The sequence below is a fragment of the Stegodyphus dumicola genome, chromosome X2, assembly GCF_044657685.1.
Source record: "Stegodyphus dumicola isolate Sdum_Otavi_A_Nest chromosome X2, ASM4465768v1".
NCBI lineage: Eukaryota > Metazoa > Arthropoda > Arachnida > Araneae > Eresidae > Stegodyphus > Stegodyphus dumicola.
The window spans coordinates 7,790,770-7,804,151 of NC_140781.1; the positions used below are offsets into that span (position 1 = coordinate 7,790,770).

Genomic DNA, 13,382 nt, shown 5'->3' on the forward strand with positions numbered 1-13,382 from the left:
TACTTTTTAAGTATTCTGTTAAGCAATTGTTGTTCTTGATTTAATTTTTCTTATACCGTAATTTCCGGAAGAAACGCCGCGGCGTTTACGTGTTTAAAACTTAGATTTTCAGCAGATGCGGCGTTTCTACCCATGCGGCGTTTAGGTGCACTAAAAATAAAATATTTCCTATGATGGTCGTTGTACATAGTTTGGATGGCCTTGTCATTGTGCATAGACTGGTGCTGTTCCCACACAAAAGACCACTCAGTTGCTTTTTGCGAACGTTATTTTGTTTACATTCTTTCCCTTGAGCGGACCTACATGCCTTATTCACCCTAAATGAGATCTCAGAACAATAACATTCTTCCTCCTTTCAAATCAACATTCTCATCAGTTTGAATAGTCTCTCTCCTCTGCCATTCGATGAATCTTCCAGGACCCATCCTCTCCCCACCCCTGCCTTTTCTGCAATTTTTTTCAAAGGCGGACACGACTCCACCTGCCTCGCAATAACGAACTCTGACGTATTTTCCCTTCAACATGAATGGATTTTTCTTGGCATTCTGTTAAATACAGATCCCATCAGTTTGAGTTTTTGCATCTATACGGCCCACGACGATGTCACGCGCAATTTAATCTATTGCGGCATTTACGCTGATGCTGCCTTTCTGTGTAATTTTAATTTTTTTCCCGCCATTTTTCTCAAGTGCGGCGTTTACGCTGATGCGGCCTTTCTTCCGGAAATTACGGTAGTTGTTTTATTTTCCATTTGGTTATAATTTTTTTGGAATACATATTATTTTACTTAGGAAAACCCTGAAGCCCAGTACCCAATACACAATTCATAAAAAGTATTTGTAATAGTGTAACAGAACATAAAATGAAAATATCAGGTTTTAATGAAAGTTTCCTGCCACTGAAAATATCGTCTGCACAAACAGTTCATGTTGGTGTGTTTAACCGCTTCCCTTACAAATTTTTTTTTGAAAAAAATTGCAAAAAATCATCACATTTTTTTTATTTTATTATTAAATACAACAAAACGAAACAAATCAATATATGTAGGTTTTAAGTTGAAATTTTAATTATTTGAAGGTGTAAAAGCATTTATTTTTAATATTAGTTTACTATCCCGAGTTATCTCGAGCAAACGAAAATAGTTAAATATTAATCTTTGTATGATTGTTTTTGAAAAAAGGGACAACACAGAGTGATACCTGACGTTCTACACTGGTATCTGGTCTCTTACTTACTGGCTTACCGCTGGAATCTCTTTCACGGGAGCAAAGAGTACACTGCCTCGTTGGATTTGATTCCCCCCCCCTTCCCCACCTCTTCATAATCACTTTACTTACTGGCTTACCGCTGGAATCTCTTTCACGGGAGCAAAGAGTACACTGCCTCGTTGGATTTGATTCCCCCCCCTTCCCCACCTCTTCATAATCACTATCTGAAAAATCATCGCTTTCGCTATCTTGCATCATCGACATTATTTTATTTTTTTTCCCAACACATGCATCCTTCTTTATACATTACTAATCCACAAGCCAACATATACTATACAATAGGGAAACACACGACCAGTCCCTCCAAAAGAACCGCGCAACCAACAAAATTTGGGAAACTGCCAATCAAAGCTGAATATTTCCTCCAGACCGAGTAAAACCGTGATAAGAGAAATCGTACTAACAAATTCTGCTTCGCCCGAGTTATCTCGGGATAATAATTAACTGCAATATATACAAACCCGAGATAACTTGGGATAATCAGGCAAGCGGTTAATCATATTTTGTCAAATGATTTTTGGCATCTGAAAGAAAGAGACTTGCTTTAGAACACCGTGTTGTAAAATCTGTAAAAAATAATGTTGTCATTAAGTACAAGGTGTCGGAAATGGAACTATCATGTTATCAGATGAGAAACATCATTTACTTCCAGTTGTGTTGCAAAAAGTCAGCTATAAAATGTCACCAAAGCATGTGTATAGCTTTACGTACTAGTGTTGTATCATATGACACTGTGAACGGTTGGTATTGAAACTTAAAAAACAAGGACTATGACATTCAAGAAGTAGAGCCCTCTGGCCGCCCTACTGATGGTGATGAGGCCTCCCTGCAATAACTTGTGGAAGACTGCTTATGCAACCACTTGAGAGCTTGCTAAAGAGTTAGATGTTAGTGCCGTATCAATTAGTCATACTATGCATCGCATAAACTTGACGTACAAGTTCAATCGCTAGGTGGCACTCACTAAAGCAAATAAGGACAGATGTGTTGGGGCCTGCACTAATCTGCTCTAATATCAGCGCAAGGAGAAAATTCTGGACCAGATCTTCACTTGTAATGAAAAGTGGATTTACTTCAACAACACAGGCCAAAAAGGGGGTTGGTATGTGGCCAGTGAGCCCGTCGGCAGCATTGCAAAGTGTAATTTGACTAACAATGAGATCATGCTTTGTATCTGGTGGAACTGACATGGTATTATCCACACAGCGTATCTGGAAAATGGTAAAACCGTCAAAAGTAAGGTGTAGAGCAAGATACAGGTCTGTGTTGATGCTGCTGTCAAGGAAAACTGTCGAACTGAATTCCGACACAAACAGGTAATGTTCCATCAAGATAATGTAAGATCACATGTGTCTGCATTCACTGGCTGGACTGTGTACAGACTTGAATGGAATCCTTTGCCACAGTCATCATATAGCCTGACATTGCTCCTTTGAACATCTTTTTTCACACCTGCAGCTACATCTTCCTGGTGCTAACTTCTATTCTGCAGAGTATATCTGAAATGAGATTGATGTATTTTTGGATTACTGGCCGCTAACTTTCTGGGCCAAAGACTTTGAAAAACTACCAAAATGTTGGCAGAATATCTTAGATTTGGGTGGTGGTTGCTACCCATACCTAAAGGTACTGCATTCATGATTTTTTTCTAAGTTTATTAAGAACGTTTTTGGAAGAAAACTTTAATTACATCCAGGTAAATAAATTGGTAACAAGTGTAAGTATAATAATAAGGAAACACTTTGGTTTTAATAAATCAAACTATACTCTCTTATTCAGCTGGTCAAAGAATGAGGATAAAATGTCTGTCTAGAAAATGAGAAGATACAAATAACAAAAATGGTTTTTGAAAAGTCAGTTGCTTATCTCATGTCACAAACTGTCTTAGTGTTCAAAATTAAATTTCCACGTTTGGTCAGTTATCTCCAGGCAGACGGATTTTAATGAAGCTTCTTATAGACATAACGAAGTCTAACAAAAAAATTCTAGGAGGTTCATTCTAATAGTCATGCGGTTAACCTGACTTCATAATGAAAATGAAGCACATTAAGTCTCTTAGGCAGTTGGTCTAGCTACTGCAACAACATTAGTATCAAGTTCTGGGAAGTGAAGGCACATATTGCCCTCCCAAGAGTATGCCAGGCATGTTCTATAAAGTTTAAGTCTCGAGAACTGGCTGGCCAGTTCAACCAGTTAATATTACCACTTTTCAATTTTTATGTAAACGAACACTAGAGGCCAAAAAAAAAAGAGCTGAGAACTCTGTCTTTGGAAATACTAACATGGAACTCTTAAGGTCTCTTCCCTATACCTTGCAAAATTCACCCAGACTTTGTCAAAGACAAGATTTGTGTATTCATCCACCATAATGCACACCCACACCATCAAACCTCTGCTTCCTTTCTGAGATGTTGGAAGACAGCAAATCCCTGGTTCTCTGCAGTCAAAATACATCAAGAATCAATTGTTTGGTTGAAACCAGGACATATCTCTAAAGAGAATGGTCTCCCGCTGATCCATGGTCTAAAGCCAATATTCTCTGCAGCATGCTACATGGGCTGTTATCTGTATTTTGTATTGCAGAAAGAGTTTCATTGTACATAGTGTAAAACTAGATTTATTTACAAAGTTGATCTAAATTTTCACTGTGGTAAGCTGATAAATGTATTCAAATATATAAATGTATTTGTAAACAAATTCATATCGGCTCAACAGTGCAAGAAACAACACTATTAACACTTCATAGTATTTATTTCTTCTGTGAACAGATATTTCAAAGTAATGTAACAATGGGAAAAAAAGTATAACATTTATATATCTTCACTTAATCAGACATTAAGATTGGACATAGAATTCTAAATATATAAATGCCTTCATCTTAATAATAAAATCTCTTCTATATAAGGTCTTAAGAAGCTGGAAGTTATACATCATTGCTCAAATTATAAGTATTTTTGACACTTCAGGGATAAAAGCTTATGCGTTTTTCATAATAGGTGTAACTGGATGGTTTAATAGCATAGTTTACACAAATGGGAGGGTGGCAAACAGAATTCTAATTCAGAAGTCTAACAACAAAAATCAGCGTTATATTTGCAAATTTTCACAGGATATTTGCAAATCTTCAGCTGTCAAAGTGCAAGCAAACGAGATAAGATATAAGGAAAAGATGAGATCAGAATGGAAATATAAGCAGTTAAAAAATTCTCATCTCAACACAACAAAAAGCGTGCTTGCTCTTGTTTTAGGAAATTATAAGAATTCTGTTGTTATTCTTTTCTTTCCGTCAATTAGCTATAAAATTGCACGTATTTTACAGAAATTTAACTTTTGGGTTGTTTATTCTCCTATCAATAAAATTCTGAGTTTCATACTTACGGACCCCATTCCAGATATGAATTCCTGGCTTATATACAGGATTCCATTCCAATGTGGCTTAATTTACATTGGTCAAACTAGGAGAGCCTTAAAATTTTGTGTTAAAGAACATGAGGCATATGTTAGGGAAAAGAAAACACAAAAGTCCTCTGTTGCCCAGCACTGTTGGTCCGAAAATCCCACTTTCTATTTTTCTGCAAGCAAAACTATTAAAAAAATATTTTCCATTGGTGAATCAGATTTGAGGTGTTTCATGTTCAAAAAAATCTTTCTGTTCTACTTAATGACTCTAATTCCAATTCATCTTTACTTTCAGCCTTTAAAGAAATTATGTTTTAGTTTTCTTGTTTCATCAATAGATGGCGCCAGTAGCTTAACTTCTGTCCAGTCATCTTATCTTTTCACTATATCTTATCTTGTTCACTTGTGCTTTGGCAACTGAGCATGATGGTTTGGTAAAGCCATCGAAACTAGTCCTGTAAAAATTTGCATATATAACGCTGATTTTTGTTGTTTGACTTCTAAATTAATATTTGTTTGGTATGTTATTTTAACCTAAATTAAACAGAACTCTCTCAAACAGCCTTCTGGAAACAGTAACCTTTAAAATTTGGCTTCCTGTGACTGTATGAAAGTCCCAAGAGAGCTGAAAATTTGTTGTACTTGGATTACATCTCAATAAAATGGACGAATTCCGAACTTTACTGGCCACCATGGCTATTGGACAACCTTTCTGGGACTTGGGAATTCGGTACCCTTAAACTGTTTTCTTAAGAGTCACATGACACTAGTCGTTCATGTCTAGCAATCTGTATATGAGACTTCTAAACTGCCGACGGTTCTCCACCTCATTCTGTATCATCTGAATGTTAATGGTTACACATTTTAGCAGTCCGCTTTTGAACTTCACTAAACGTTGCAAAAATTTACTGGAAAAGTCGCCAAGAAGCATGGAAAATGCCACTTGCATGCACCCCTTCCCTTAAATACTGTGTCCACAAGCATGTATATACTTACATATTCCGTACTATAAATTTGCTTTTTGTTGTTTGGAAGCATAATTTGTACCTTTAATTCAATATTTTCCTAGAAAATTGGCGAAATATGCAATTTATTCCAATTATAAATGCCAGTGCAGTTCCTAATGTATTATGTATTATTTTATAACTTAATTGTGAGGCGCTTATCCACGCTTTAGGGCAATTGCTATGGAGCATCATCAGAATTGGACGTACAGTACGCCTTCCAGTAACTTCCCAAACAGTGGTAGACATGGCAAGCAATTATATTGAGGGGATGTAAGTGTTCGTACTATGCTAATAAAATCTTTTCAGAACTATTGACGCATTGTCACTTCTTTTTATCTAACCCATGTAAATGAAATTGACTAAAATTATGCACCTTCTAACAGTAATACATAACTTTTTAGATAAATACAAAAGAACCCCTTTATTTAAATTTAAAACGTATTAAAAGAACTTTAAAATATCCAGACCTTTTTACTTCTTTGTACAAAGTGAAGGAAGTATTGTACTCATAAAAAAATTCAAGTATCATATTTCAACAGAAATGTCCATTTTGACTGTTCCTGAATCCATTTGGATTCCCCCCCCCCCATAAAGCTTTCTTTTTCCAAAACAGATAGTAAAATGGATTTAGAGTGGATTCAAAAGGTTTTTTTTTTTTTTTTTTTTTCCGTAACATCTACATATACATACTTACATATGTATGTCTCATACCTCAAAAACAATTAGCTGCAGAACATTGAAATTTTGTATGTAGGACTGCTATAACATTTAGTTGTGCACCTTCCCTTTTTTATTGCTGTCGTCAGAACCAAACTTGTATATATGTGAGGGTTTTTGTTTGGGGCAAGTTACTATTCATCTTAAAATGGAACAAATTTAATTATAAATATAATAATTACAAGTTAAAAATAAGCATTAATACATATTTAACATCTTAACACAACATCATTCATCTCACTTCTTAGATATTTTTCTTAAAACTAAACTGACGATAGTTCCATTATTTACACTCAGGCAGTAAACAGTTAAATTAGATAGCGAGGGAGAAAAAGTGTTAGATGAGAGTTCCTTATGTAAAAACCCCACATATGGCTTACTTGCAGTGGGTCGACATCGATGACATTATAATCTTGAGTCAGATTAAACTTCATGAAACTACATCATCAGCTTTTCTGAGAATGAAGCCATCATCACCGCTGAATCAAAACCTGAAAAGAAATAATGGAAGATAGAGAGAGCGTAAGGACAATTTTAAAAGAAAGCCAAATCATACCTTCATTGCTGCAATTCGAGCATTACAGCAATGAAGGGCATTACTCTTATATTTCATACTAAAATACGTCTTCAGTTTTTCACAACATTATTAGAAAAGCTAATTTCATCTTAAAAGTTCAATTATTAGTTTAATCAGTCTGAGTTTATATATCACAATCAGTATTATTGATCTATGCATCTTCTTCTCCTTGGGTCTATTGTTTTATGTATTCAGTGTTGTAGTTGTTGTTGTATTAGTAGTGGTGTAGTTGTTTTTGTGGGTCCTTCATGATCCCCTTCTTTTATAATATCATGAGTATCGTTATTCTTTATTTTTATAATCTTATATGGGCTTAAGTGTTCTGATTTTAACTTAAGGTTTGGTCAATTGAGTTCTTTTGATTGTTACTAAATCATTAATTTCATAACGTTTTGGAGAATGTCTTCAAAGATTACATGTTTTATTATTTTCTTCCTGTACCTTAAATATTTGTTTATTTGCATCTTTTCGAAGCTCTCGGTAAGTTTCAAAATTATTTTTAACTTCTGTGTCAAATAATTCTTTAAGTTTAATATTTTCTTCTCCAGAAGAATAATCACTATCTGCTTGAAAAGTGGAAGCGCTGTGTTTGCCAACTCAAAATACAAAATCAAGAGCTTATTTTGCTTAAGGAAATCTTGTTTCTGGGACTGAAGGGTCTTCAAGGGAAAATTTGCGCCTATTATATGACCTTGTCTCAGGCTTAGTTGATTCGTAAACTGAAGCTGTAGTCATGCTAGATCAGTGAGTCTCAACATTTTTTTTTGTCGCAGCACACTTTTAATGATTTCAAATTTTGACGGCACACAAAGAAAATTATAAGTTTGAAAGTTGTTTACTTACCTATAATATATTGTGTAAAACAGTTTATGATAATAATTTTGAATTTAAAATAAAATAATATGTACTACAAATATAGAAGTACGTTTATTATTAAGGGATTAATTACAAGTTAATAATAAGAATACTTTTAATTAGAAATTTGGAAATGAGAACTTAATGTTTTTGATAATTTCATTTATAGTTGGTCATAAAAATGACAATGCTACTCTCATCTCCTCTACATTTAACAGTCTCGATCTTTTTTCGTTTTTATATTGGTTTATATTGAAAATCCGAATTCACACAATAAGATGTAGAAAACTGTAATAAAGGTTTTTTGGCCATCATCGGATAATCGCATCTCATGTTAATCCAAAATGAATTAATTGATTCTTCCAAATATTTTAAAACTAAATCTCGATTATTAGAAAGCGAAATTAGTTTTTCCTCTTTGTTAATTCAAATGGAGAAGATCTTCTTCGGCACAAATTCGGCTTGGATACCACAATTGGCACTCTTATTAATGTCTTAAAAAGCGAATTTTGCCAATTCCCATTCGTACCGTATACTACAATTAAACCTATTACTATTTTTACTGTATACATTTCTAAAATTTGGCGGCACACAAAAGTGCCACGGCACAGTGGTTGAGAATCACTGTGCTAGATGATGTTGGAGCAGAAACAGTGCCCCATATGTATCAGTAATATTCCAATTGTTAGCAGTAAGAATTTCTCACAACTGACTAAATTTTTCATCAGTAATACACATTTTTCTTTGCAATTCTGCTTGTTTTGCATCGAATCTCTTATCCATCATTCTTCTCATAGGATCATTTTCTAAAGCCAGCATTTCTTACATTTTCAGTTTAACAGGTTTAACTTCGTTTTCTTGCTCAGAGAGGATTTTATCTTTGGTGTTCATCTGAAATTTTGTAGCTTCTACTTCACACTTGGCATCTGATAGTTGTTTATGTAACATTTCTACAATATGTTCTGATACAGAAAGTTTTCTTTTCAAAGATCTAACTTGTTCATGAGCATCCAAATCCATCTGTAAAATAGTTTTCCTGTTTTAGCAGAATGCTTTTTTATCTGTAATTAATAAACATCTGGGTCTCAAAGAAATAGGTTTGTCATCTTTTAAAATAAAATAGTATGCATTTTCAATATTTGTAATTTTCATTTTATTAGGAATATAACTTTTTTACTTTCGACCTATGTGCTTCATTAATATAGGAACAATTATCTAACTCATTTTTTACCTACGTTTATATACATTAAATTTGATTCATTTTCATCTTCTACTACATTCATAAATATGTCGTATTTATTTATAGTAATTTCCATTTGCGAAACAACTCATTCCTGATAACAGCATTTTCTTGCATTTTTTTCTTAAGGTACATCATAAATATGTGATTTAATTTCACAATCGTCAATTGTGGAACCTTCAAAATAAACAATAGGTTTTTTTATTATTATTACAAAAGCCTATTAGAATCAAATCGGAAAAATTAATACTTTGTAATATCCTAGCTAAAACAGAGTTCCTTAAATGCTAGAATACTGAAGAACTATGTAGCGACCTTTTGATGAGTTCTTGTGCGTAAGTAATAGCTCTGGAGAAAGGTTAAATTACCTTTTTATTCTAACTCAAAATATATAACAGATGGCCTCTCTTGGATGTACAAGAAGCCTGCACATGGGCTTTAACTCAAAATAGAAAATGCAAAACTAAACTAATGCTAGATAAATTTAATCAGCCAAAGGTACACAGGATCAAACTTGCAGAGTTGGCCTGTAATTAAGGATAACCGGCGTATATTAGCAGGCATAAATTAAGCATGGCCGAAGAATAGCAATCTTTAACTAATAGCAAAACTTCCTGAGAGAGAGCTAGTCATACTTAATACTAATAGAAGCCAATACTTCAACATATTGCAAAAATAATCATTTTGTTCACAAAAACAAACCCGGAATGCATCGGTGGTTCTTTTCCTTCTACATCGTAAACTGAACTAACATTCATTTATAAAAAGAGAAGCGCCTTCTCTCGGTGATACAAAAATCGTTTGTTGGATTTTTATATACTCCCCACCTGATAAATTTGCAAAAGTTATCACTATTTCAGCATACAAAAAAATTAGAATGTAAGAAAGAAACTTACATATCAATATCAAGTACATTTACCTGATATAAACATAAAGAGCAAGGAAATTCTATAAAATTAACAAAATTAACAGCATACAATTCAAATGTTACTCATTAAGTAAATATTAATTTGATTTACATACAGTAAATTATTAGTAATAACTAATTAACTAAAATTAATGTTAGTGAACATAAAATATAAGAATAAAAAATGAAAGTTACAAATTTTTTTTATTTTCAGTCTGATAGTCAAGGGGGTATATCAATTGCACAGGTCTCTTTTTTAGTCCCCCTTTTTTTACTTTTTACATCACGTCCTTTAAAAACTTGAATTATTTGACCTGAATCCCAGAGGATCTTAGATTTAGTTGTTCCTCCAAGTGAAACTATATCACTAATTTTAAGATTTTTCTACACCTGGAAAAGTCAGGGAATTTCATTCTGCTGTTTGAGTGGCAACCCTGCTAAATGAAATTTTTGTCATTCAAGTTATTATACTTCCTATTCTATTACTTAAACAGAATCACTATTACTAGTACCAGTTTTATATAAAAAAGTATATGTTTTAAATTTTGTGTATGAAATTTGATACGATCACTTCCCTTTTTCATGGCTCTGGGAAAAGTTTTGACTGGGAAAAAGGTTGAAGAAATTATGAATAAAAGCTGGATTGTTGTCAGTGAGTTATCCGAAGATGACGATGATAGTGATATGGATGTAAATTATGCTCCAAATTCAAAACTGGATTATCAGATTCAGGTGATAATTCAAAACATGGTGACAAAGATGCCAGAGAATGTGACTAAACGACTATAAAATTATTGATTATGAGAGAAGAAATATTCAAGGTAATACTGATGTGCCTTTACCAAGCAATAAGAAAAGCATTACAAAGTCAAAAATAACTTGCTGAATGATGATCAATTTTTGTTTCTGAGAAACAATTAGCTACTTGTTGAAGTAATGGAATTTTCCCCAGCTAAGTTTTCAAGTGTTGTCATAGATGCTATGCTCAGTCAATACATAGGTTAATTTAATCCCAGAATTTATTAAGCATATTTTAATTTACAATAATAAAAGAAGACGTTAGGGTTAGAACATCAAAGCGAAATCTTTTCTATTTGCCACTTTTTCTTGTTGCCAATCTAGAGAAACTAAACTTCGCAACAACAAAGATAATATTATACATAAAGGGAACTGCTACATCTGTACTTCCCCAGTAACAACATAGTTATGATACACTCTGCAACTTTCAATAACAATAAAAATTTCTGTGTTCATGTAATGTGTATAAATGTGAAATGGAAACATGAGGGTCTTTCAACTCAATCCGGGACTTTTTTTTTTTTCTTCCCAGGTTTAAATGGATGCCTAAGGTTTTGTATGCAGTAGAAAACTGGCACCTGTGTCCTGTTACTAGTAGACGGTGCTTAATTTCCCACGCTTCTGGATAGACCGTTATTCAAGATGGTGGACAACAGTGTGAACATCTATGTGGAACAGCGTGTTGTGATGAAGTTTCTAGTAAACAGCATAAAACCTGCTGTACGGTGATGAGACAATCAGTCGCACTAAGACATTTTGAGTGGTGTAAGGGTTTCAAAAGATGGTCGTATCTCTACTACTGACAATCTCGGTCGTGGTGAATCACAGCCCATGGTAGTCATTCCTGATAATAGCGCATGGAGCAGCTGATCCTGGGTAATCATTGTATAACCTATCGTGAAATCGCTAGGGTGTGTAATCTGTTGTTAGGAACAGTGAACACAATAATTCATGACCATTTGTTGTTCCGAAAAAGAGTGATTGGTGGGTTCCAAAGCGGTAGTTTGCTTTTGACAGACACAGAAGAGTTGAAGTCTGTAGAGAACTGAAAAAACGCTATGAAAGGGAAGGCCAGGAATTTCTGAATCGCATCATGAACATGTGACGAAACATGAGTTCACCATTTCACACCAGAATCCAAAACAGCATCGATGCAGTGGAAGCATACAGACTCACCACCTCCCCAAAAATTTCAAACAGTTGTGTCTGCTGGTAAAGTGATGGCAAGTGTATTCTGGGATAAACAGGGAATTATTCACGTTGAGATTTTACCCCATGGTGTCACAATCAACAGTGAGTATTACTGCAGTGTTTTGTGTGATGTGCACAAGAGTTTACGGAAAAAACGCCCGGGTTTGATCCCAAAGTTTGTTCTCTTTTTTCAAGACAATGCACGACTGCATACTGCTCAACGCACATTCCAAACAATCCAGGAACTCAGCTGGGAGGGGTAGGTAGCTGCTGCACAATGATTTGTTTTTCTAGAACTTTCTCTCATATGAAAATGTGCTTGATATCGATGTGTTTTGTCCATCGATGAAGTTCATGATTTTCTCAAAGTCTTAATGCAGCGGTGTTACCTACTTGAATTACTGGAACTTCGTGTAACTTGGTAATGTCACTAAATAATCGCTTTAACCAAACTACTTCTCTAGAACGTTCACTAGCTGCAATTATCTCTGCTTCAGGTGTTGAAGTTGCAACAACTGACTGTCTTTGGCTAATCCATCATATAGCTCCGCCACCATATAATATCACCACTCCACTTGTAGATTTCCATGTTATTTGACATCCTCCGAAATTTGCGTCACTAATAGCACCCCAATACTCCTGGTTTGTATTTATTTTTGTTTGTAATACCTTTAATAAGAAAACCTGCTGTGCATATAAATACACGTTTCACATTTATCCAATTATTGCATTGAGTGTACCTGAATATTATTTTATTCAGTCGTTCTCTCCTTTAAATTAAATCTGACTCCATTCTATAACACTTGAGAAGAAATATCTTAAATAAAATATTGCATTTTCTTGCTTGGGAAAGCCAAACTTTATTTGCTTACACACTTAAGGAAATCAAAACATTATTCTAATCTTTCTTACTGTTGCCAAACTACAAAAACAAAACTCCATTTAAAATAAAAGGAAAACAACGGCTTTTGAATATCGTTAACAAATATAAATCATGGAGCTCATAACTTACTTCCATCTTTTGATTTTCTTAAAATGGTCTATGAAAATCAAAACATTAAAAAAAAAAAAAAAAAAAACTTCTCTACTCAATAGACTTGCATAGTACTCAATATATTCACAATATATATTAAATAATAATACAGAACATATGCATAAAAAATCACTTATAACGAGAAGGTTTGACAATTTTTCTGCTATATCTAGTTTTTAGTTCAAAATCAATTTTAAAGTCAGTTTTCCTTTTAAGATTTTCAGATTTATGAGGAATGTTCCCTTTATCAGAAACAGTTGGCACCAAATTTCGTTCAAGTTCTTTACCTATAAGTATAGTGTTCGGATTAGTAATCTCTAAAGAGTATAACTGTTGAGCAGGGTGTATCAGTTCTCCTACTTCTGTTTTTACTTTCACTACTCTCACGTG

At 34.0% G+C, this 13,382-nt stretch overlaps 2 protein-coding genes across 8 annotated transcripts in view; one reads left to right on the forward strand and one right to left on the reverse strand.

The window, feature by feature from the left end:
• LOC118185922 (bifunctional peptidase and (3S)-lysyl hydroxylase Jmjd7-like) overlaps nt 1-13,382 on the forward strand; it is a 119,042-nt gene that overhangs the window by 86,063 nt on the left and 19,597 nt on the right. Inside the window, exons 9-11 of one of the 6 annotated variants that reach the window (XR_015039176.1) lie at nt 5,845-5,944; nt 11,301-11,467; nt 11,520-12,601. The exons of 1 other annotated variant lie outside the window; for it this stretch is intronic. The gene's annotated coding sequence lies outside the window, so the exon portion shown is untranslated. Of the gene's footprint in view, nt 1-5,844; nt 5,945-11,300; nt 12,602-13,382 lie in introns of all 6 variants that reach the window. 4 more of the 6 variants (XR_015039175.1, XR_015039177.1, XR_015039178.1 and 1 more) reach the window with 4 other exon arrangements.
• The window catches only part of LOC118185923 (uncharacterized), a 115,658-nt gene continuing 108,810 nt past the window's right edge, over nt 6,535-13,382 (reverse strand). For both annotated transcript variants that reach the window (XM_085809742.1, XM_085809741.1), the window contains one exon: nt 6,535-6,882. The gene's annotated coding sequence lies outside the window, so the exon portion shown is untranslated. The remainder of the gene's footprint in view (nt 6,883-13,382) is intronic.